General features: G+C 43.4%; 1 protein-coding gene across 5 annotated transcripts in view; it reads right to left on the reverse strand.

Moving 5' to 3' along the window:
• FBXO34 (F-box protein 34) overlaps positions 1-24,742 on the reverse strand; it is a 92,724-nt gene that overhangs the window by 67,046 nt on the left and 936 nt on the right. For all 5 annotated transcript variants that reach the window (XM_029598273.1, XM_029598274.1, XM_029598271.1 and 2 more), the window contains one exon: positions 17,089-17,129. The gene's annotated coding sequence lies outside the window, so the exon portion shown is untranslated. The remainder of the gene's footprint in view (positions 1-17,088; positions 17,130-24,742) is intronic.

Here is a 24,742-nt window from a genome sequence, read left to right on the forward strand (position 1 = left end):
TTCATCCTGCTATCTACGGAAACACCGTTTACGGTAAGCAAATTTGTTTTTTCCCGTCGATAGCAGGGCTGAATTAGCCATGCCGAAATGGAGTCCCCAAGCTCCCGATCACGTTGTTTATGGTATATATGTTTGTACGTGATCATGAACAGTGTGGCATTCACCGTGGACAAGAGGATAGAGATTGCAGGATTGTGTTCCCTATCTTCGCATCAGTGGCTGCTTGTTGATCAAGGCAGTAGTGCGATGTGAAGGTATGGAGCGATGACCATGTAGCTGCCTTCCAAATGTCAATGGGTTGTACAAGTTTAAAAGGTGTGCCAAGGAGGCCGCCACTGCTCTAACTTGGTGAGCTTTGGGAACAGAATGTAGTTTTAGGTTCTGTTTGTCGTAGAGAACTTGATGCACTGTGCTATCCAGCTGGAGATGGTGCGTTTAGCCACCAGTAGTCCAGGCGCCTTCGGGTCGAAAGAGACAAAGAGTTGAGAAACATGGGAGTCCGAGTTTGTTCTTTCTTTGTAGTATGCTAAAGCTCTTTTGCAGTCTAGTGTATGCAAAAATTTTTCCCTGTCATTTGCATGAGGTTTAGGGAAAAACATGGGCAATTTTATGGTTTGAAATGGAATTGAGAAACCACTTTTGGTAGGAAGGACGGGTGAGTTCGGAGAACCATCTTTTGGTGATGAAACTGCAAATACGGAGAATAATGGACCAAGGCCTGTAATTCATTGACTCGTCGTGCTGATCTTACTGCAACTAGTAATACCAACTTCCATGTGAGGTATTTAATATGTGATGAGTCCATGGGCTCAAACGGGAAAAGCATAAGCTGTTCAAGAACTATGTTGAGGTTCCACGGAACTGGCGGTTTGGAGATCGGAGGGTGAAGGTGAGTTAACCCCTTGATGAAACGAGATAGTAAGGGGTGATTGGAGATAGGAATATTGTTAACTGTTCTATGATATGCCCCTATGGCACAGAGATTAACTCTAATGGATGAGGTTGCAAGCCCAGCTGTGTACAGTGTATGTAGATAATCCATGAGTAACTCAGGTGAACAGTCTAATGGTGGTACACCATTAGAAGTGCACCAGGTGGAGTATTGTTTCCATTTATAACTATAGTTTTTCCTTGTTGAGAGTTTCCTGGATTCTAACAAAATGGATTGTGCCGAAGTGGAAACTTCCTGTTCTGTTTAAAGGAGCCTCTCAATCTCCATGCTGTCAAATGGAGAGATGCGTGCAGTGGGCGTAGAAGCGATCCCTCATCTTGGAAGAGAAGATCTGGGCGATTCGGTAATCGAACGGGGTCCTTGATGGACAGTCCGAGAATGAAACTGAACCACAGTTGCCTTGGCCAGGCTGGAGCTATCAGTATCGGTTGAGCCTTGTCTGTTATGCACTTTTGAATTGTTCTTGTTATGAGTGGTATGGGAGGAAAGGCATACAGGAGGCCTGTCGTCCACAGAATGAGGAAGGCATCCTGGGTGATCCTGAACTGACTTGGTCGTATTGAGCAGAATTTGGAAACCTGAGCGTTGATCTCTGTTGCAAATAGATCTATCGCTGGCGTCCCCCATTGCATGAAGATTCTTTGGGCAATCTCCAAATTGAGTGTCCATTCATGAGGATGAAAGATGAGACTGAGCCTGTCCGCTCTTGTATTGGCTACTCCTGGTAGATAAGTTGCTTGCAGATGTATGCAATGTTGGTGAGCATGTTTGAAGATTCAGGGTCTCCTTGCAAAGGGGCCATGAACCAGACCCTCCTTGCTTGTTGATATAAAAAACATTGCCACTTGATCGTCTGTGTAGATCATGACTCTACGGCTCTTTAAGTGATCTTGAAACACTTGTAACGCATTTCGAATTGCTCTGAGCTCTAATAAATTTATCTGCAGGGTCTGCTCGGAGGTTGTCCATAACCTTTGTGTTTCGTAAATCTCGAGATGTGCTCCCCATCCTTTGCGAGACGCATTTGTGGTTAATACTGCGTTGTGAGGTGGAGGACTGAATACTGCTCCTTTGGACAGGGTGGAGTGTAGGAGCCACCATGTTATGTCCTGTTTCATCTCGGAAATCAACGATAGCTTCTGTGTCAACGGTTATGAGTGTTTCCATTAGAGATGTGAATCGGAACAGATTCTGGTTCCGATTCACATCTCTAGTTTCCATTGACGTTTTAGTCCCCATTGCAGGCGTCTCATGTGTAGCCTGGTGTTGGGCATTGTGAAGATAGCCGCCGCCATGTGGCAGAGGACTACCAGAATTTGTCTTGCCGACGGCCTTTGAGTGTTGCTCAATGAGTAGAGAAGTTGACGTATTTGTATTATTCTGTTGGGAGATATGCCCGTTGTGAATAGTGTCCAGGCCTGCTCCTATAAAACTTTAGTTGTGTTGGTTGGAGATGTGATGTGATTTCTGAAAATTGATCACTAGTCCCAATTCCTGTAAGCACTGATTCACCTGGAGGTGATAGAGTAAGATGTCTGGGGTCGATGCTATTATTAGCCAATCATCCAGATATGGAAAGATGGTCATACCCTGTTGTCTGAGATGAGCCACCACCACAACCATGCATTTGGTGAAAACCCTGGGTGCCGCTGATAGTCCAAAAGGAAGAACCTTGTACTGGTAGTGTTGATGGCCGTAGCGAAAGCATAGGTAATGCCAAGAGGATGGATGAATTGGAATATGTGTGTAAGCATCCTTCAGATCGATGGAACACATCCAGTCGTTGGATTGAATCAGGAGGTAGGATCGATTTCAAACGATACCATCTTGAATTTCTCTTTGATCAGGAATTTGTTCAATTCCCGTAGATCTAATATGGGGTGAAGTCTACCTGACTTTTTGGGGTTGAGGAAGTATGGGGAATAAAACCCTGCTTTTTGGGTTTTCAGGAAAATTCGAATGGCCTGCTGTTTGCGAAGCAAAGCAATCTCCTCCCCCAGTTGTGGTTGGAAGCTTTGACTCTTTAGAGTGGAAAAGTGAGGTAGTATGGGTTTTGTGGTAAATTGGAGTCTGTACCCGTGTCGTACTCTCTAAAACCCATTGATCGGTTATTTTCTCCCAGGCTGCCAGGCAAGAATGAATTCTGCCTGGTGGTGCTTGATGTAGTGGTGGTGGTTGGGTTATTAAAAAGACTGCTTTGATTTCACTGCAGGAGCCGGTTGCTGTGTTTGCTGTCTCTGGTTACGTGGCATACCCCTACGTTGAGTCGTGTTTTGTTGCTGCGGAGGACGCTGGTAAGATGGATATGTCTGTGTACGAAAGGATTGATAAGACCTGTAAGGCCTACGTGTAGATCCCACATAACGAAACGTGGTCGAGTAGTGAGATTGTGACGTTAAGGATTGGACTGCTAAAGCCTCCTCCTTTAGTTTTTCCAACAGTTTCTTGAAACTGTTCCCCGAACAGGTTGTCTCCTGTACACGGAAGGTTAGTCAGCTTCTCGGGTAAGTCTTCTCGTATTGTACTAGAGCGTAACCATGCCATCCTACGAGCTGCGATGGCTGTCGCAGATGCCCTAGAAGATGTTTCAAATGCCTCCTATATTGATTGTAGAAGGTGTCGTGAACACTCCTCCATATCATGAAGAGGCGGTGGTACCTGATCTGCCGTCGAGGAAAGCATACCTGTTGTGGCTTGTATGCACTCATATAGGTATTGTACCATGTAGAATTGATGGTGCATAATGTGGGCATTCAACATTGAGTTGTGATACATGTTCCTGCCAAAGTCATCTAAACACTGGTTGTCTTTGCCCGGCGGATAAGAGGAGACTGCTTTTTTGAATCTTTGCATTGCCGACTACCACAATTGAAGCATGTGGTGGTTGTGGGATAGAGTAAGGCGATGTTTTTCGCATACGGAATTTTATATCTGTTTTCTTGGAAACCGCTGATAGAGAATAAGGTGTTTCCCACGACTTCTTTAAGACAGTATGTAATAATTCATGTGGTGGGAGAGATGTTGGTTCTCCCGGAGCATCAAAAATCTTTAGAAGACCAAAGTTTCTGATCTAGGGTCTGTCTCCTTTTGCACCTCTAGATGTAGTATTGTGCCCAGTTTTTCTAAAAATTTTGGGTATGTTAGGTCCTCTGGAGGAGAATACGGTTCCTATGGTTGTTCCTGTGGATCTGATGGGAACGTTTGTGGAGACAGAATCTATAGGGGTATCTTGCTGTTTAATTGGTGAAAGGCGTTTAGTCATTGGGAATGCTGGAGCTCCACCGACTGTTCTCTGGAAGTATGTATACTGTGTTCCGGGGAACCCACTGATAGTTCGTTGGACATCTTAAAGGATAAGTGAGGAGTTTCATAAAACCCCACCAATGACTGGGATAAGTGAAAAAATGCCTCTTTCGTTTGAGAAGGCATTGCTGAACAACCAGGTTGTTTCGGTAATGCATCTGTTTTAGGTGGTACCATAGGAATTTTGGGGGAAACAGTTGGTACAACATACTTGTTCCTCATCTTGCCCTCTGTGGTCTTAACAGAATTATCTGAGGGCATAGATGCAGGAGAGGAAGTGATTTTTATTAATTGTGTACGAGATAAGGAATGTACACTTCGTGGGTGAGATGACCGAGAAGTGGAAGGGCTCACTGCCCATGTATTTCTCGTGTTAGTCGCTTTTTGATGTGAGTGACGCAATAGTCTATGGTGATGGTGTGACGAAGATCCTGTGTGGGTTTCATCTCCCGACAGTGATTGTCCGATTCATCTTGACTTCACCTCTGTAAGATTAGAGTCTGAAGAGGTGGAATGAGGTACATCTGGAGACTGATGTCTTTGTTTTACCCCATGTGATATTGAATGATATGTTTGGACTTTTGTAGTCCACTGTGCGATCTGTATGCTGTCGAGTGCGCTGATGTTTGTTGTAAGTTGTGTGTGTATACCGACTTGTGCGCATAAGTCATTGACGCCGTGCGTGCCGGTATCGTGTGCCCATGTTGATTCGGATGCAGAAGTGTTATGCGCCAATGGTGGTTTGGGCGCAGAAGGTACTTCAGGCGCACAAGTCGGCGCCAAAGATTTAGGCTCCGTTGTTTCCTGCGCCGATCGCAGAGGCTCTTTCGGTCCTCTTGGATCCGAAGGCCTATGTCGGCTCGGTAAGTCCTTACCTCCAAGCCTGGAGGGTTGAGGATCCCATGATGACGCTCTTTTTTGTGACTGAGCTGTCGTCACTGAGGGACCCAGTGAAGAATGAGCCTCAGATGGCTCAGAAAAAGTGAAAAGTTCAAACATCTTGTAGGCCTGTTTTTGGGCTCTTGGGGACACATGAGCACAAGAATCACAGTTTTGTAAATTATGCTCTGGCCCCAGGCATCGGTAACATCGGTCATGGCCATCAGTGACCGACATTACCTTGCCACAGGGTTTAAACCCCGGCTTCTTTGACATTTCAAGAAAAATAAGAAACGCTGAGGAGAAATCAGCCCTGCGTGTGATCCCGCTCGTGGAAAAAACAGACTGAGGAGAATCTGTTACTTTCCTGCGCAGGAACACGCGCAGCCACAGAGAGCAAAAATCCAAATCTCTGCTTTGTAAAGCTCCGCCTCCGAGACCTGACTGACAGATCCCACGACAGCATGGCTAATTCAGCCCTGCTATCGACGGGAAAAGGATAAAGAGATAAGCTGTTGAATTTCACTTAAGTCATTTATTAGGTCAAAGGAAGAAATGAACTATAACAAAAGACGTTAGTTAAATTGGCTACTGCAAATGAGAATGGACTGAGAAGAATTGTGTTTTATTTTTTTGGCTCTAGCACTGTTCTGAGAAAACATCTCATTTTATAGTGTATGAAGTTAAACTGTAAAAATTTTTCTACAGACGTTAAGCAGCACAAAATATAGAACCTGCAGAATATACAGTGCTAAAGTAGCGAGGATTTTAAGGAAAGCTGAGGGAGAAAGCAAATAGATACTGGAATCAGGGACCAAAATCTAATCATTGAAATATGTAGGACTAAAAACTGAGAAATCATAATGGAAAGGTTAACAGATGATAGAAGGAGCTAGAAAGATAAATTGAAGACAGATGGCAATGAGAAAATGATCAGACAATATGAAGAGACTTAAGAAATTGACCATTTTTGTATTATGATTAAGTCTAAGCAGTACCCACAGCATTACATACATTTGGCACATTTAGAGACATCTAAATGTGCCAAGACAGCAAGTATAAAGGAAATTACTGGTGGTGTAGAGAAAAACGTTAAAGCTGCCTAGCAGAACAGAGTGAAAAAAAAAATAAAAAAAGCTATTGACCCACAAATGAAGTAGTAAAACAATTGTGTTGAAAGAAAGCATGGACTCAGAAATGGAAAACATACAAGATGGCAGACAGACTTGTTTTGATAAATTAGGCAGCAATAAGATTAAGTTATAGGAGAACTAAGGATCATTCTTTTGCTATCAATATGAAAGATTCTTTGGGCTCTTTAGCCATTTTGATTACCAGCTCTTATCTTAGTTTAGTGGTTAAAAATTCCATTTTTTGCATATTTACCCAATATGATCTGTTATTACTTTAAGTAATCAGACACGTAAAAAAAGTTATAAAGTTAAACTGTGAGTCAAACTGTGTTCTCTCTGCTGAGACAAAGATCTATACATTAAATGCCATTAGGAGATTAAATACTTATCATAAAGCTTCAGTACTAATTGGAATCCTCAAATTGCCTGTTTCCTGGTCTTATTCCTTTATCTTAAAAAAAAAATTAAGATACAACTACACATCATTATATCTATCTCTACATCTACACACACACAGATGGGCAATTGTTTTAGACGAATTAGATAAATTTCAACAAAACTGTCTAAATTCGTACAATATTTTGCTGAAATTCAGGAAAAATTTGAATTTCGTGTTAGTGCGCACTAACACGAAATTTGTGAAATACGAAAAAAAAAAATCCCTGAGACGTGGAAAAAAACGAAGTTAACTGCAGGAAAAACAAAGTATGAACCAATACAATATATAAAAACAATACACATCTCTAGTAACTAGTGCAACTCCACTAAAAGTGGTTTAGCACTGATTCTTCTTTGACAGCCAAACACCAATCTGGCCACCATATTCTGCATCACCTGGAGCAAAATGTGATAATGGTGTAAACAGTAGAAACCAAATAAAAATACTGGGCTGGGACTAGCAGGTCTAACGGATGAAGAGTATCTCATTTCTATGACCAGGATTAAAGTTCAAAATAAAATGAACCTTAGATCCGTACCCGTATTAAAAATAACAGTCTGGCTCAATTATCAGCTTTTTATTGGTAGTTCAGGATTGAGATGCTGTGGAAAACAGAAAATCTAATTTAAAAAGTGCTTTGATAGTACAGTACTACTACTTTTCTGGTTGTTTTCTGATCATGACTGTACATAGATAGTTTTAAAAAGCTTAACCACTCAGTTTCAGAAATTTTCTTAGCACTTATCCAAAGCTACAAGAAATCCCTGGTTCCATGTTATGTGATACAGACGCCTGTCTGCAATCATTTTTTTGGTTCCTTATTGACCTGTGTCACTTTGTGTTTCCAGCATACTTTTTTGGAAAAAACTACAGCTTTTACAATGCCAAAGACACCTTACCCAACTAGAAGAGGGCCACCTAAGCCTTCCCATAAATGGCAAATTTGCTATTGGAATCAGAGCCTGTTTTAGCATTCTTGAATCACCAAATAGCCAAGGCTGAAAGATCTGTTGTGGCAACATGTAACAAACATCAATTTCAGACTGATTTATTAATGGGTTCTCTCACATTGTTTGCCTATAGGGGAAAAAAGGAGGTTAATCAGGCCCTTAGTTACAAAATTTTGCCAGTTTAGTGCAATATGCCTCTCTGAGGCAGCCACACGGAGACTTTCATCCCAATACAGTGTTATAACTAACATGGGTGAAGGAATTAATAGGTTATTGCAATTTTAGAATACTTTGAAGAATTTTAAAGTGGTTTACACTTTATTATGGAGTAAATTGATAATAACATTTTGCTTTATAAAAAAAAAGTTGACTTGTAAACCACTGACTTTATACTGGAAAGATAGCCTAAGGCTAAATTATGGTTACCTGAATTTTTTTCCCCTCTAGTCCTGTTATTAGGTATGGGATTTCCCCTCTGCAGAGCTGATTGAGACTTCACTCTTTACTTATAAAGGGGATGTGATCTTGGTCCAAGCCAATAGTCTACTATCAAAACTCCGTGACCATAGGAAATCCCTCCCTAATCTCTGATTCTAGGTCTCTATTAGGAGAACTAAAACCACTTCTAGTGAGACAAGAGGTGAGGTGAAAGGACCGAAATAAGGTAGAGAATGGAAAATGTTACCAGGTTACCTTTGTTGACCCCCTCCCCCCCCTATTCCACTGTGGAGGAAGAGGGTCCGGGCCCAGTCTTTGAAGGATAGAAATACTTTGTATAATGGCCCCTGTTATAGGGGTCTCCTGAAACTGCAGGGTCCCCAAGTCCAACCCTGTTCCTTATCTTGCTACCCCTTCTGCATCTGGGGTAGGGAAGCTGCTGGTAGCAAAATCAGAGGGTTTCAAATGCTTTCCAGATCTGAAAGGTCATCTCAACTTTTGCTGCATCCCCTAGCAGGCCCTCTAATTGCTCCTGCCCCTCCGGGGCAAGAGGATAGCCCTCGGAGGCTGCTCCACATCCTGTCACAAAACAGGTATAGGGAGCCTACAACAGTAGGTACCTTTATGTTTCCACAGGCTGCTCACCTGCAACTTCTCATGGCCATTACTTGTCCAGATGCAATTTTTTTTGAATAGTATTTGTTTCAAATGCTGTAACACCATTTTCCCTTCTCTTACTTCCTTTTTTTAAATAGTGCCAATCCGGGGAGGAGAGGAAGGACTTGTATGCTGGGAGGACCTCTGGCAAATCGCTGCTTGCACTGGTGCTGAAGCTCTGAGAGAGAGGGAGAGACTTCATCCCCTAGTTGGGCTCTATCAATGTTATCAAGAAGCTCCCAGACACCTACAAATCGAGGGCCCTGTAGTGAGCAGCCACCGGCGCGCAGCTGAAGCGGGCACAAAATGGGGAGAAAAAGGAAATCCAACTGGACCTCCTCTCCTGTATCTTCCTTGTCAGCAAGGTATGGGCCTATGGACGACTACATTGTTTGTATGGGTGAGCCATCCATTAAGGATTAATTAACTCACCCTGGGCCCTCTCAACTACCCCTTCAACCTGCTGTAGAGCATCTATCTGAAGATTTGACTGTTTAGGACAACTACTGACACCCCAGTGAAGATCTCCCAACCTCTACTGGTGGTAGGGAGTTCTGAGGTGGAAAATCACTTGAGACCAACCTCCTTAGCATCCCCGGGACTGGAAGGTACTCTTCCAACTGTACCTTTTCCCTCAATTCCCTCTGAGTGAATTAGTTGAGGGAATTGAAGAACCAGAAAATGTTACCCTTTTAGATGTGTGGAGATAGTTTTATCTACCTTAACCACCAATGTCTAGTTCAATGTCTCAGATTCATATTTTTTCAGCAGAAACGAGAGCTAAGTTTGAAGATCAGGATATTAGGATTAAAAATGTGGAAAGTTCTATTTCTATGTTCAACTCTGTTTGCTCCTTTGCATGTTGCTTGTACATCCTTTATGAAGAATAAGATTATCCTTAATAATCAGATTGAGGTGTTGGAAAATGAAATAAGATCATTTAATCTACGTTTTAAATTATCCTATTTCAAGATTACTTTCAACTAGGGAATTTAGAAAGTATATTTGTGAAGTATTATCTTTTGATTAAGATAAGATTCCTGTTTATAAAAAATATATTATTTTCCCAATAAGAAAGCGATCCCTGCTCAGGAAGGGGAAATGGATGTTTTGGAGAGTCCTGGTATCTCTACATTCCTAGTAGACAATATCTTAACTAAAGCTACATTGTTGGTTTCTTTTTCACTGAAGCAGAATAAAGATCTGGTTTTTTATAAATACTTTCAGTATAAAGAATTGGCTTTTTTGTGGACAAAAAAATTCAGATCTTTCCAGGCCTACTCAAGCCTGTTGGAAACACTATTTCTTTTAAACAAAGAGCTCTAGATATAGATGCTAGTTTTTTCCTTAAATTTCCATGTAAATGTTTAATAACTTATCAGAATAATAAATTTGTTTTTTCTGGATCCTCTGCAGTTAGATTGCTTTCTAAGAGATATGACTCAGTGATTATGTATTACATTTCAATTTGGTTAGAAGGGCATAATGTGGCTGTAAATAGGCTGACACAATCTTGTCCTCTCTTTCTTCCCTCTAGGACATAGGCTAAATAAGATTGAATTTATGGATATATTCCAAGTTTGTTATGTATATTTTCCTTTTTTCTTGGATTGTCTCATTGTAATAAATTATAATTTAATAAAAAAAAAACCACAAAAAAACAGGGCCAATCCCTGGAGGCTCATAAAGCACATTATTGAAGCCCATGCATTCTGCAGTTGGGTAACAACCTGCAGTTTGGCCATAGTTCAACCACATACCAAACACTGCTGCTGCAGCAATGTTCAAATGCAGCTGCGACCATTATGGTTCCTGACACTGTGCTCAGCTAAGCTCTCCCTGCCATACTATGTAACAGCAAAGGTGCAGTCCTCGCACCTCCAGGGACTGGATAGCTTCAGCAAGCAGGGCCTTGCGGCTCTGGTTTCCCATTTCCTCTTTGCAACTTTATCCAGCTGCTGACAACACAATGCAGAAAGGAGAGAGATAGGAGGCAAGACAGTAAACAGGAGAAGGGGAAAAGCAGCCCCCAGTCCTCTGGGGTGGAGGAGAGAGAACCTATCCTACTAAGATACTCAGTGGAGCTCCCTCAAGGTATCTTCTTTTCTTTTACTCAGGAGCAAGCTTCCAACAGAGGGAGCAGCGCCTAGGGACTGTTGCTCTGGGGAGCCAATGGTCTTAACCAGGCTTAGGACGAATCAAGAATATGGGAGCTAAGACCAGTGCATCTGTCACAACTGTTGGAGACAGATTACTGGCTTGGATCAGGATCACACCACCATTTAAGCCCAGAGGAGTCATAAAAGAGGCATGTCCTCTGTCAGCTGTGAAAGAGGTGAAATACCATATGTAATGACTGGTCTAGAAGGAAGATAAGGAAAAAGAAAATTAAACTAAACAATAATCCAGTAACTGGTAAGATTTGTCCACCAACTTGAGTGAGCAAACAGTTTAGAATGCTGGGCTGATCTAAAAACCAATTTAATCAGAGTTCACTGTTCCAGACTGCTATGCTTTTATACTACAGCTGGAAATTCAGCCTTTTTTTTTTTTTTTTTACACTATAATGTCTGAGTTGCATATCATCTTGTTATAGCTTGTATAATCATCTATCTGGATTGTGATTGAAAAAGCTTAAGAGTTATCACAGCTGGTATGAAATGCTCCTTCACAATAAATTAGCACACTGTACATCAAGAACTGTTTGGTAACCTCTTTTATGAGGCAAAAGCTTTGTATACAGAGTTCTTTGATCTAGGTAAAGCTTTCAGTTAGGACACTTAGTAGCAGGTATTTTGCTACCTTCTACAATCTGCCAAAATGTGTCTAAAAGCAGAATTCACTAACACACTGGGCAAATTTTCAATTAAACGAACAGTGCTTCATTTTAGCAAACAAAAGACAAGTCCAAAGAGTAAAAAAAAAAATTCACACCTACAACACTTAAGATATTTAAAAAGTATTTTTACCTCATGAAAATGCTAATTTATAGGTTTACCTCTGGCAAATTAAGGAGTGGCAGAGATAAGTATGAATATATTGCCCAGCATCTTTGCATATCTAAGATGGGTTACATTTTAAACAGCATGTTTTAGATTTTAAAAGTGTTGCCAGAAGTTTAATGCATCTGTTAAACGTCTGATAAAATAAAAGGTTTACTTATTTCTTAAACTTTCTTATAACTGCAGAACAGTAAGTAGGGGACACTGCCACTTAAAGAAAATTAAAGGGTATACAACTGACTTCTACAGCTAGCCTAGCTGTTTAGAACACAGTTAATATTGGTACAGGAAATCCTTAGTTGTAAAATTGAAAGAAAAAAAAAAAAGACCCCCAACCTAACACTAACAGCATATGCTTAAAGTATCCTATTTAACAATATGTGCTGGTAGTACCAGCATGAACTGTGGGTAAAGCAGTGTTGCTTACCTGTAATAGGCATTCTCAGAGGACAGCAGGATGTTCGTCCTTGCACATGGGTGACATCACATGGAGCCCCAAAGTGGAAATCTTATGTCAAAGTTTCTAGAATTTTGTCTAGGCACATTGAGCATACTCAGCATGTCCTATACCACACGTGGTCCCTCTCCAGTCTTGTAACATAGAATTAAAATAAAAATAGAAAAAAACCTAACTCCACGGGGTGGCGGGTGGGTTTCATGAGGGCTAACATCCTGCTGTCCTTGGAGAACACCTGTTACAGGTAAGCAACTCTGCTTTCTCAGAGGACAAGCAGGATGGTTCTCACACATGGGTGAATCCCTAGCTACAGGCTGCTTCCCAACACAGAGAACCAACAGACACCTAACCAGAATCAAATAGGTACAACACTGGTGCTGTTGGTAACAGAAGGAGACAGCATCAACCCAAACAATGGGCCCTAGGTTGGGAGAGGTGGGTTCCACATCTCAAACAAGTTCTGAAGGACAGACTATCCTAACCTACTGTCTCAGCCATCCTTATCCAGACAGTAATGTGAATATGTGGAGATCACCATGTCACAGCCTTGCAAATGGGCCACCGACACTGCCATGGCTTTTACAGAATGAGACTTGACATGGCCCTCAAGATGCAGTCCCACCTGGGCATAACAGAAGGAGATGCAATTTGCTAGCCATTTGGATATTGTCTGTTTGGCAATGGCAACGCCCAAATTATTCTTATCAAAAGAAACAAAAAATTGTGTGGACTGTCTATGGGCTTCTGTCCACTCCAGATAGAAGGCTAAGGCTCGCTTGCAGTCCAAACTGTGCAGTGCTTGTTTGCCTTGCTGCAAATGGGGCCTGGAAAGAATATTGGCAGGACAATAGACTGCTCAAGATGGAAATCTGTCACCACTTTAGGTAGGAATTTAGGGTGCGAAAGCAAGACCACCCAATCATGATAAAGCTTAGTGTAAGGTGGATAAGTCACTAAGGCTTGAAGTGTGCCAACTTTGCGTGCTGAAGTGAATGCCAAAAATATGACCTTCTAGGTCAAGCATTTCATGTCACAGGTGCGCAGCAGCTGAAAAACAGCTTTCATCAGCTGAGCTAACACCATGTTGAAGTACCAAGACACAGGTGGAGGCTTCAGTTGAAACAGGCCCCACATGAAACGCACAACTATAGGCTTGTAGAGATGGGTGTACCATCTATACCATGGTGGTATGCGCCAATTGCACTACGATGAACTCTAATGTTTTTTTTTTTTTAAAGCCAGCTGCAGATAGATGTGAGAGAACACAGCAAGGCGAAGTCCCAGTGAGGAGCAAATAGCAGGAAGGAAATCCTTGCTAACTCGTATAGCAAGAGGTCAGCTGAGTTTAAGTATGGTAAGCGGATGACATCATGCGGTGGGGACGCCCCAGAGGTTCCCACCATGACGTGTTTAAGAAGGGGGCAGGGGCAAGTGCCTTAGGTGAACCCGGATGTAAGATGGCTGCCTGGAGCGCCCACGCCGTCCTGGGCACACCACAAGGGTCGGAGAGTGGAAGTGGAGGCCACCATTCTCCTCAGACTTGGAGCTGCATATAGAATGGAGGTGAGCAGCAAAGGTCGCAGCTGCCTGCGACCAACAGGCGCAACACTCTGTCCTGGCCAGGTACATGGCCCTGAGCACCATCCGCGAGACACAGCCCATGACTGGATCTGAACGCAGGATGTATGAACCTGTGCCTCTGTACTTGTTGACATACAACATGGCTGCTTGGTTGTCTGTCTGGATCAGGATAACTTTGTTGAACAGCTGATCTCTGAAAGCCCATAGCACGTACCTGATCGCACAGAGCTCCAGGAAGTTGATTTGACAAGAACGTTCCTGAGCGGACCACAGACCCTGGGTGCCAAACCCATCCACATGAGCTCCCCCACCCTAAGGTGGATGCATCCTTGGTTAGTACAATTTGAGCAGGGAAATTCCGAAAGGAAATCCCCTGATCCAGATAGGAAAGTACCCGGCACTAGGACAAGGAGTCCCTGAGAGACTGGGTGACAGATGGAATCCTGGAGGCTCTGAATGGTTTGGTGCAACTGTGATCTCAGAGTCCATTGGGCTCTGCGCATATGTAAGCATGCCAAAGGAGTGACATGAACTGTTACAGCCATTTGGTCCAACAACCTCAACATGCCAGGTTGATATCGCTAGCTTTGTTAAACTTCTGCCGCAATGGATGCCAAAGTGACAGCCCTCTGGCACGGCAGAAAGGCCTTGGCCTGAGCTGTGTCTAGCAGGGCTCCGATGAAGTCCAATTAAGGTGATGGACTGAGATGGAGCTTTGGGTAGTTGAGAACGAATCCTAGTGACTCCAACACTCAAATGGTGTCATGCATGGACCTGGTGGCCCCTGGCAGAGACATGCTCTTGACCAGCCAATCGTCCAGATACAGGAAAAACATGCACTCCCAACCTGTGGAGGTGCACTGCCACCAAAGCCAGGCATTTTGTGAAGAACCATGGTACTGAAAGTGCTGTTTTCTCACCATAAATCAGATACTTCTTGTGACCAGGAAAGATCTCGATGTGGGTGCATGCATGCTAGGGATGTGCATTCGTTTCATACGTTTCCTATACAAGCCTGTAATATGAAACGTATGAAACGAATGCACATCCCTAATGCATGCTTTAGGTCGAGGGAGCATAGCCAGTCCCCTTTATGCAAAAGGAAGGGGGGAGGGGGAGGGAGGGATCAAGGTGCCCAGGAAAACCATCTTGAACTTTTAGAAACTTATTCAAGGCCCCGAGGTCTAGGATCGGACGGAGTCCTCCTGTTCTCTTTGGAATCAGGAAGAACCTGGAGTAGAAACCCTGCTCTCTTTACCCAGGTGGTATGACTCAATTGCTCTGACTATTAAGAGGGAGGAGAGCTTTATTCACAGTACCTCCTGATGTGCTATGGCCCCCAAAATGGGTACAGAGGGCAATATGGCGGGACCCTCAATAGATTTGATTGTCAGATGGATAGAACCCACTGGTCCGATGTTATACTGGGCCACAAATTTGCAGAGAACCACCGGCCTGTCCTTGCCTGGAGAGTCTATCATCCTGGGTACAGAAAACTGGTTTATGCTCCCTATGGCCCAGTCAAAATCCCGTCGCTGAAGTTGACCGAGAAGCTGGCAGGGGCTTGGGAGATCTCTGCTGTCTGGGAAAGCCACCACAGCTCTGATGGTGTGGACGGGATCGAGGCAGCAGAGGACAGGTGTGACCTACAATGTTTGAGACTGCATAGAGGGTCTCTACAGCTGTAATTAGTGCCTGAAGGATCTCCAACCAGAGGTGCAGGAAAGACTTGCTGAAGTGCTGCATACTGGAGAGAATCTCTTCAGATATAGGGTGAAGAATGCTGTGGCCCAACTCCAGGACCATCATGAAAGCCTCCAACTCTCTGCCAGTACTCTGGGCCTGTTCTTCTCTAGGAGGCCGTTTTCAGACCGCCAGATTGACAGCAGTCGGTATCTGGCACCCCTATCCACCAGCGACCTTGACAGAAGACAGTCCCGATAATGTTGATGTGTCCATCGGTGCGGCTCCAAGGTCCTTTGATGCTGTCGATGCCAATGGCTCAGACGTCATAGATCTGAAAAGCTATCCATCTTGAGTCAAAGACGTCGTCTTTTCCGGGGTCATCTGGGTGCACAAGTGGCAACCTTGGATATCATACGATACCCCCAAGCAGAGGATTGGTGGTAGATATGGTCCGCGGACATTGGGGGTGTCGGCGAAAACCAGAAGTGGCCACTGGCAGGCGGGCATAGAGGCACCACCACAGAGGGGACCGACCATGAAAAGAAACTTATCTGAGTGCTGGAAACTCAGACCGGGAGGCACCGAGAGGGACCCAGCGACAGACCTGAAAGAAATAAACCTTAAAAACTGCAAAAAAAATGTTTTCCACAAGGCAAAAGCCAAGTTAAGAGCTCAATCTGCAGAAAAAAAAAAAAAAAAGACCGAAGAGGGACCCCACATGGATGTGTGGTACAGGGCATGCTCAGTGTGCCTAGTCAAAGTTTCTAGAAATGACATAAGTTTTCTGCATCAGGCTCCATCTGATGATGGCACCCACGTGTAAGGATTACCATCCAGAATGTCTTTGGAACATTGGGTTGACTGGGTGGGCTAATTGGTCTATTTCTGCTGTCATCCACTATGTACTGTATTATCTAGTGTCAAATGAATGCTTTGAGAAGATATAGAAGCACATACTATTAAGCTTCTCTTCAACCTCTCAATGTTTTTTCTATGCCTCAATTCCTTCTTTTCCATACTAAAATTTGCAATCTGGTACTAAAGCAAGTCTGTCTTTCTACCCAACATCTCAGCAACTATGTGTTCTCTTTACAGCTAATTAGGGAGTAAGAAATCAGTTCTAAATCTAAATCACAACCATCTCTCTTATCTTGTAGCAGTCACTGACTCCAGTTAACTATAGAAATTGTTCACTCAGCAAGGCTCATTCATTGCTTAATAAACAGCCAACTACTGTACCTGAAGTGGTAGACGTACACAATCACATTTTGTGCGTGCAAAATGGATTTTTGAAAAAAAAACAAAACAAAAAACCCTGTAGTTGTACATGCAACCACTACTTAGAAATATAAAATGTGGTGAATCCCAAAAGTAATTTATGCCATCAAATGATCAGCTAATCGTGTATTTTCTTCTTCCAGGTCAATCAGATTAAAATGTCCTAAAACTGCTTCCTCCACTACATACATAGTATAAACCATTTAAATGTTTCAATATCTAATTGATTAATGCAGATTCTTAACCACTTTCAGAGAATATGTTGCCATCTGCATGCTTACTGAATTTCTTTTCAAAGGCAGGAAACTGAAAAGCAGCAAAACCAGTACTTACCTTACTCCGTTTATGTTTAAGATTCCAGTCACCAAACAAAACTGAAGACAAAAGGAAGACAAAAAACCATTATATACAAACTTGTTTTGCCCATTGAAATTTGAGATTTCATTCTCTTAGGAAAACCTTATAACAGATAATTGCATTACGCTGGAAAAGTTTGCAATATGATCTCTAATAAGCTCAAACAAATTAATGTAAAGGAAACTATACATTCTCACCTATTTTCAGTGTGGTTAGGCTTTGGCACTCAGGGCCCATGCCCAGATTCTATGTACCAGTTCTTCCTCTTGCCTTAAACCCCTGTGCCATTTAAGGGGTGAGAATGGATAAAATGGTCTGGCCCATTCTCCCTGCCCAGAGAGTACAACACCACAAACCAAATGACAAGCATTGATTGAGCCTCTGCCTATTTTGACCACACAGAATGCATACATTTTAAGAGATAAACATCTATATAAAGGAATTTAGACACATACTCTTCAGACAGACTGCCATGTTACAAACTGATGTTTTATGCACTTTTCCCATAGGCAGAAAATGGGAGAAACCCTTTAGTGCATCTAGGCCTCTGCTTTTGTTCCAAACAAATGAACCTTTTTTTTTTTTTTTTTTTTGGCAAAACAAGAACAAACCTAATCCACTAAAATAGTGGAAGCTAAAATTACATAGCTTTAAAAAAACAAAACAAAAAACCACAACCCACTACACCCTAATACTGACTTCCTTACTTTTTAAATTCTAGAAGTCATTTTCAAGTATTCCATTTTATCCTTATAAATTTATATTTTGTGTATTTCAGGAGAAAAATACATCCAATTTTTAACTTTATGCTTTCAAGTTATAATTTTCAAGACAGACTTGAAACAGAAATAAGAACTTTGCAGAATCAAAGGGGCTGATTTAATACAGTGCGCAGCAGCTAGCACACTGTTTAATACGCAATTTGATGTGTGGTTTGGACACACGTCCATGACCTCCGATGCAATACGAGGAGTAGCATGTCCAAATCACTTCGTAGTTAATATCACTCATAACATGTAAATTCCATGGAGATGAGGCTATTAGCTAATCCCCATGAAGCAAAAAAAAAAAAAAAAAAAAAAAAATTTCCCATGCAGCCAGTGCGCCCATTGCAACGTGGCAAATTTTATAGCCAGAGGCTGGCGAAAAGGTATGTCATGCTCAAAGATGCAAAATAAATAAATACAAAACTCTGCTTTCGGTGATTTCTCCTAATAGAATGGTAGCGATACTAAGTAGGAGGAACCAAATAAAAGCAGATTTTGTTTTCTAGATGCCCAACAGGGACAAACAAGATTCACGGTCCAGGCCACATATCTTGTGAGTGTCTATGCCGGTAGTGGGAGAAAACGGACATTCGTAGATTGAGTGTCCATTTTCCCAACCTGCTTGACAGCCACCTCTCCTGTGCGCCCGATGTAGAGGAGGTGTTAGGAATCTGCAAATGTTTCCTAGCGCCTCCTTTTTTGTGCGAATCCTGGTTTAAATTTTGGATCACACACCCAGGAGAGGTGGCTAGGCATCACTGCGGAACTTTGATCTTAAAGATTCTAGAACTTTCAAACGTCCTACTGAGCATGTGCCGCTGTAGTTATTACCCTGCTCCCTAGGCAGAGCCACTCAGTCCATGATATAGCTTGTTCAAGGAGAAACCAGTCCCAAGGGAGGCGGGTGGGTTTCGTGAGGACTATCATCCCTGCTGTCCTTTGAGAACAGCAGTTACAGGTAAGCAAATTTGCTTTCACCAAGGACAAGCAGGATGGTAGTTCTCACACATGGTTGAGTCCCAAGCTATAGGCTGTCTGAGTAGGATAAAATGAAACCGTAAAGTGCTGAAAGCACCATCTCTCTCCCCTTTTCCTGTGAGGCAGCGAACCCACAAAGGGGTCTAGGTGGGAAAAGAGTTGGGATCTACAAAGAGAAAGCCATAGGACAGAGACAAAACCTGATGCACAGCAGAGGCACTTAAGGGCAGGGGAGTGATGAGAGTGCCAGCAAGAAACACATTCTGCATCATGGAAAACATTACAAGCAGAGTTTTGGATTAGTAAACCCTGACAACAGTAGGTCTAGAACCTCCTGGATATAGGAAAAAGTCTAGAGATGTAAATGAAACTTATCACAACTATGTATTATAACTAAGAAGTGAAACGTAAAACAGAACAGTAACTAGCATATGATACCCCTATGTTTAACAGTTTGATCCTTTTTGAAATCCTTTTTATCCCCCCTTAACCTTGTAACCTTCGTATTTTTGTAAACAGTTACGTTGGCTTTATGACAACGAATCTGAATGATGGTATATAAAACTCGATAAATAAATGTAAACAAGCAAAGGACTCTTGGATGAAGATTGCACAGTTTCCGGTGTTACAAGACAACTGAAAACCCAACTGGGGCCCAAGAGCTCTCCAGAAAGAAACTGTGGTCCACTGGCATCTGAATGACAGAATGCATATGCAAAAGAGCACCTATCTTTGGCTAATAGGCACAATAGGTAAAAGTATCCAAGTAACACTTGTAAGAATAATCAGCAACAATGGCAGGGTCTGTGATAGACACTATGTGCCAAAGTACCATACATCGCTGACTATGCAGGACAGCATCAAGAGTTTCAGAGAATGAAAGGCAATCCTTGAATGGGATCGCTAACCCAAATGCCCAAGCAGGGTGTTAGCCCTGAAGCTCACCTCACACTGGACCATGTCTAGAGCAAGGCTATCCATCCTGTCTACAGGATAGTTCAGATGAGCAGGAAGGCACTTCAGACAACCTAGTGAAATGAGAAAAGATAAAGGGCGTACTGGCCAGAATTTGGCAAAAACAGACCACTTTCCCCTATCTTTCCCTGCAGACATACACTAAAATATACCATGAATGCCCTAGCTTTTGTTCCTTTCCCCTCGACTCTGTTGAACAGGATTTCTTCACTGGCCTGGAAACCCTAAGGGTACCAAGGCAAAATCAGTGAAATCTCAGAACAGACTGCCCACAAACTTGGCTTAGGTATTAATACCTACACCCTGATTACAAATACTTTCCCCCAAGGAAGTACGTGGTCCAGGCGTCATAGTGGATAATACATTGAAATCGTCTGTTCAGTGTGCTGCAGCAGTCAAAAAAGCAATGTTGGGAATTATTAGGAAGGGAATGGTGAATAAAACAGAAAATGTCATAATGCCTCTGTATCGCTCCATGGTGAGACCCCCACCTTGAATACTCTGTACAATTCTGGTCACCACATCTAAAAAAAAGGATTGGATAAGTTCTTGGAGGAGAAGTCCATTACCTGCTATTAAGTTGACTTAGAAAATAGCCACTGCTATTACTAGCAACAGTAACATGGAAGAGACTTAGTTTTTGGGTACTTGCCAGTTTCTTATGGCCTGGATTGGCCACTGATGGAAACAGGATGCTGGGCTTGATGGGCTCTTGGTCTGACCCAGTATGGCATGTTTTTATACCCGTGCAGTAGAGGGCAACTGGAAGAATAGTGTCCTCCGCTGTAAAAGCACGCCGACTTGTACTGATATTAGTATCCCATTCTAGGAATGCCGGCACACCTATGAACCCACTCGCCATGCTAGAGGGTATAATCCCAAGGCACAGCAAGGACTGAGCACCACCTGTTAAAGCATGCGATGGCACTTCCTCGCCAGATACAGAACAGACGATGAGGCAGATACCTTGACTCAACAGGGACAATGCTGCTCACCAGCGCCGAGAAGCTTGGAGTAGATGCCCTGCTGTAGCATGCTGAGTTCCACTGTCACACTAACTTCCAATGGAGTGGATAGGAACAGTGTGACAATGGCTCACCAGTACCACTGGGGGTTCTGATTATGTTGGGAATGGTTCACCACAGTTTCCCTCACGGAACGGCAGCACCAAAGACCATGGTGACCGACAGTGCCTCTGGTGCACTGCGGTCGTGTCCTGCAGTATCTGGCCGCGTCCACTGATGCTCATTGTAATGATGGTGCCCGTAGGGCCCACAGCGCTCTTGTGCTCACAGACAATAAATTGCATCAATGGCACCAAACTATGCTGCACCCAGGGCTTCAATGGCACTTGACCGTGTCGATCAGTTTGATGGTATATAACGCTTTCCACTGCACCTCAGGCGCCCATGAACATCAACAGCCTGGCTGCACAGACAGACCCCGGGGCCCAAAGGCATCCATGGACTGGTGGTTCCAAGGATGCCAGGGGCACCGGCAGCCCTAACATGCCTCATCAGTGCCCAAAGGAACAGATGATTCCCAGCACCATCATCTGCTTTCTTCGGCTCACCTATATGTCCGAGGGCACTGATGCTGCAAGCTCTAAGGCGTCCCTCACTAGTGCCTCTGGCTGACAATAGCCTCGCTAGTGCTCATTAGCACAGACAGTCCATGAAGCCAGGAGGGCCTCCAATGCTCTTCACTCCCAGCGGTTCAGGGGGCCCCCCCCCCCCCCCGCCGAGATCATCGGCATCCATAGGCCAATGATAGGACAGCCTGATGCCTCTTGGTGCCCCCTCTGGACACCACAAAGGAGCCTCGAATGCACTGGAATACTGCACCTGGATGCCTCGGTACTCCAGAGTCCCTTGAATAGATGGCGACCCCGGCGCTCAACATTACCAAGCCTGTCCAAGGCCGAATCCCCCGTCAATGGCCTCAAGGGACCTAGGGTGCTCAATGGTGATCCCAGTGCCTCACTGATGGGGCTTGACATTGTCGAGAGTAGCAACGAATGACATCATAGGCTAACATGCCCAATGGCCTCCATGGCGGACCTGCACCTCGATGGCAATGGTTATTGAGGCAGCTCCATACTGCAGTGGCTGAGGTCCCACACTGACGGCATCTAGGGCGGCCACGGCATCAAGGCTACGCACCTGAATGGCCGAGGCATGCACCTTGATGGGATTGAGTGCATCGATGGCTGCTCTGATGGCGTCAAGTGGGGCCATTATGCTCCATGGCAGTCCTGGAACCTGGCACTAGAGGCTGGTGCCGTTGCTCTGCTACATTGAGGCCCAATGCGCTCGTTAACTCAGGTGCAGGGACCACAGATGCCTATGGCACAGAGGGCCCTTACCACATCGAGGGCAGTTGTGCATCGACGGAATGAAGGGTGACTATGGCGCTCAATGGCAGCCCTGGTCCCCTAAGTGGTCCAGAAATTGATGCATCTGATCATTGGTGTACTGGCAAACAATATTGGGCATGGCACCGAAGGCTCAGTAGCAAGCTGTTTGCCCAGGTTCCTGCTCATCCTCTCTCACAAGGAGACTGAACTGTCATCACAGGCAAACAGGAAGGGAGGCTACATTGTCAGGGCTCCTGCCCGTGGAGACTAGTTCCTTTGAATATGGGGAAGATGAGCTCTCCCCCCTACAGGAACTGGGTGGCCCTTGATCTATTCATGTCCGAACCTCCATTGATGCCTATCGATCGGTGAAATGACATGGAACTCCTTCCCGGGTAGAACTCAGGCAAGTCCCGAGGCTCAGCAGCCTACACAGATCACCCAAGGTCTGTATTCTATTAGTCCTGCCAGCACCTGACAAAGGTATAAAAACAGAGTAAGGAGAGGGCACATGTCAAACTGCAAGTGCAGTATTTAACTAATAAGGGATAGTATGAGACTCTGCCAGGCTGCACAGCAACCAAGGCTCGCCTTGCGGTTGGCAGACAATGGAAAGAGGAGGAAAAAAGGAAAGGAAAAAAAATAAAGCTACTGTAAGCTAAAGGGAAGAAAACAGCTACAGCTCTAGAAAAATAAAATCACTTACAAAAACAGAGTAGAAAGCAAAGGTGAATGACACTGCTCCGCAGGGAGGAAAAAAAAAAAAAAAAGAGAGAGACTGAGGAACTTTGTCTAGGTAACATGGTGATAACTACAGCTGCACATGCTTGGTAGAGCATGTTTGAAAGTTCTAGAATCTTTGAGATCAAAGTTCTGGACCAGGGCTCCATTCGATGATGTCAAGCATGCGTGAGGACTACCATCCTGCTTGTCCTCGGAGAAAAAAAACTAACAGTCCTTAAATCCAGTCCACAATAAAAGGATTTAGTTACACAACCCACCAAGAAACATTAAAAAAAAAAAGAAAAAAAAAAAGTCTCATGTGTGTCCAGTCTGTTGTTTATGCCATAGTTACACATTACATGCATTTGTGAAAAGCTTGCATGAGATTTTACAAGGCTAGAAAGCACAAGACTAAGTGCCATACTGGGTCAGGCCAGAGGTCCATGAAGCCCAATATCCTGTTGAGGAAACAGTGGTCAATTAAGTACATGGCAGGATCCCAAATAGTAGAATCTATGCCATGTACATCCAGGGGGAAACACAATGGCTTTCCCCAGTCTACCTGTTTAATAACTGTTTATAGACTTTTACTCCAAGAACTTGTCCAAACGTCTTTCAAACTCAGCTATGTTAACTGCCAGTATCTTGACTCTCCCTTCCCTATGTCACTTCAGCTCTCTTCTTGGTTGCAAGTACCATCTCTGAAGTCACTTCCCTTTCTGTTCACTAAACTCCCTCTTGCTTCCCAGTCAAAACTCCCTCCCTTAAAAAATGTCAATTAGTACATGTAACCATCCACAGTTTCTTTATTTATTCCCTTTGTAATAGTTTTCCCAACCCTTTCTACTCATGATTCTACTCTGAGAAATTTGGAGACTAAACAAAACATTGTGCATAGGGGGTAAATCTTCACAAACATATATATGCTAAAATGTGCCCTGCATATTTTGCAATATGAGTGAAAAAAATATGGAACAGACCAAATAACTCCAAGTATTAGACCATTTATTCAGCTAAGGAATTTGAAGAACAGAGGTCTCAAATTATATGCTGTTTAAGGTATGAAAATACAAACTTTCTACCATATTCTAAATTAATTTAACATGTTTTTCTATATTTTGTACACATGAACAGGCAAGTGAAATTAATAGAAAAAAGATCATGATGCTATAAACATCTAAGTGAAAATCTCATGAAGGACATTCAAAATAAAGATGTTAATGATTTTTACTGTTAACTGATTTAACAGTAGTTGCGCTTTCTATGTAGAATTGTCTAATTAACTTATGCTGATACAAGCTTGTACCTTTATATAAAGTAGCCAAACTTTGTACATTAATAGATACCTCTTTGTTTATATAGATGTGCTAATACTACACACTTTTCTTTAAACAAAAGCAGCCCAGAAACCTGTCAACGTAGAGCCAAAGTGCGGTAATAAACAAAGATTATGCTGTAGTATAATTTGTCTAGACTTTGAACTTCAGAAACTACAATAGACTAGCTTCAATCTATTCTCCATCCACAGCAGGAACGCCGAGATCAAAACAGAATATCTGAACTACAAGGCTCATCTGAAAAGCGATTTTAAAACTAAATTAAAACCCTCTAGAGCAGAAAACAGCGCTGCCTTCGAAAGCTGATCTTCTGCAGCCACATACAAGGCCAATCCAAGGATTGGGCCTACTCCAGCAAAGCCTCCCGCAGCGAGGCGCAAAAAACGACAGTTAGCGTCGCTCCGCTCCCAAGCCCACGAAGAGTAATTGGGGGGAGAGTGCACGGCGGGCCTGCACAGCAGTGCAAGCGCGCCCGCGGAGAGACAAGGACCGGC

Source organism: Rhinatrema bivittatum, chromosome 4 (assembly GCF_901001135.1).
Source record: "Rhinatrema bivittatum chromosome 4, aRhiBiv1.1, whole genome shotgun sequence".
Lineage (NCBI taxonomy): Eukaryota > Metazoa > Chordata > Amphibia > Gymnophiona > Rhinatrematidae > Rhinatrema > Rhinatrema bivittatum.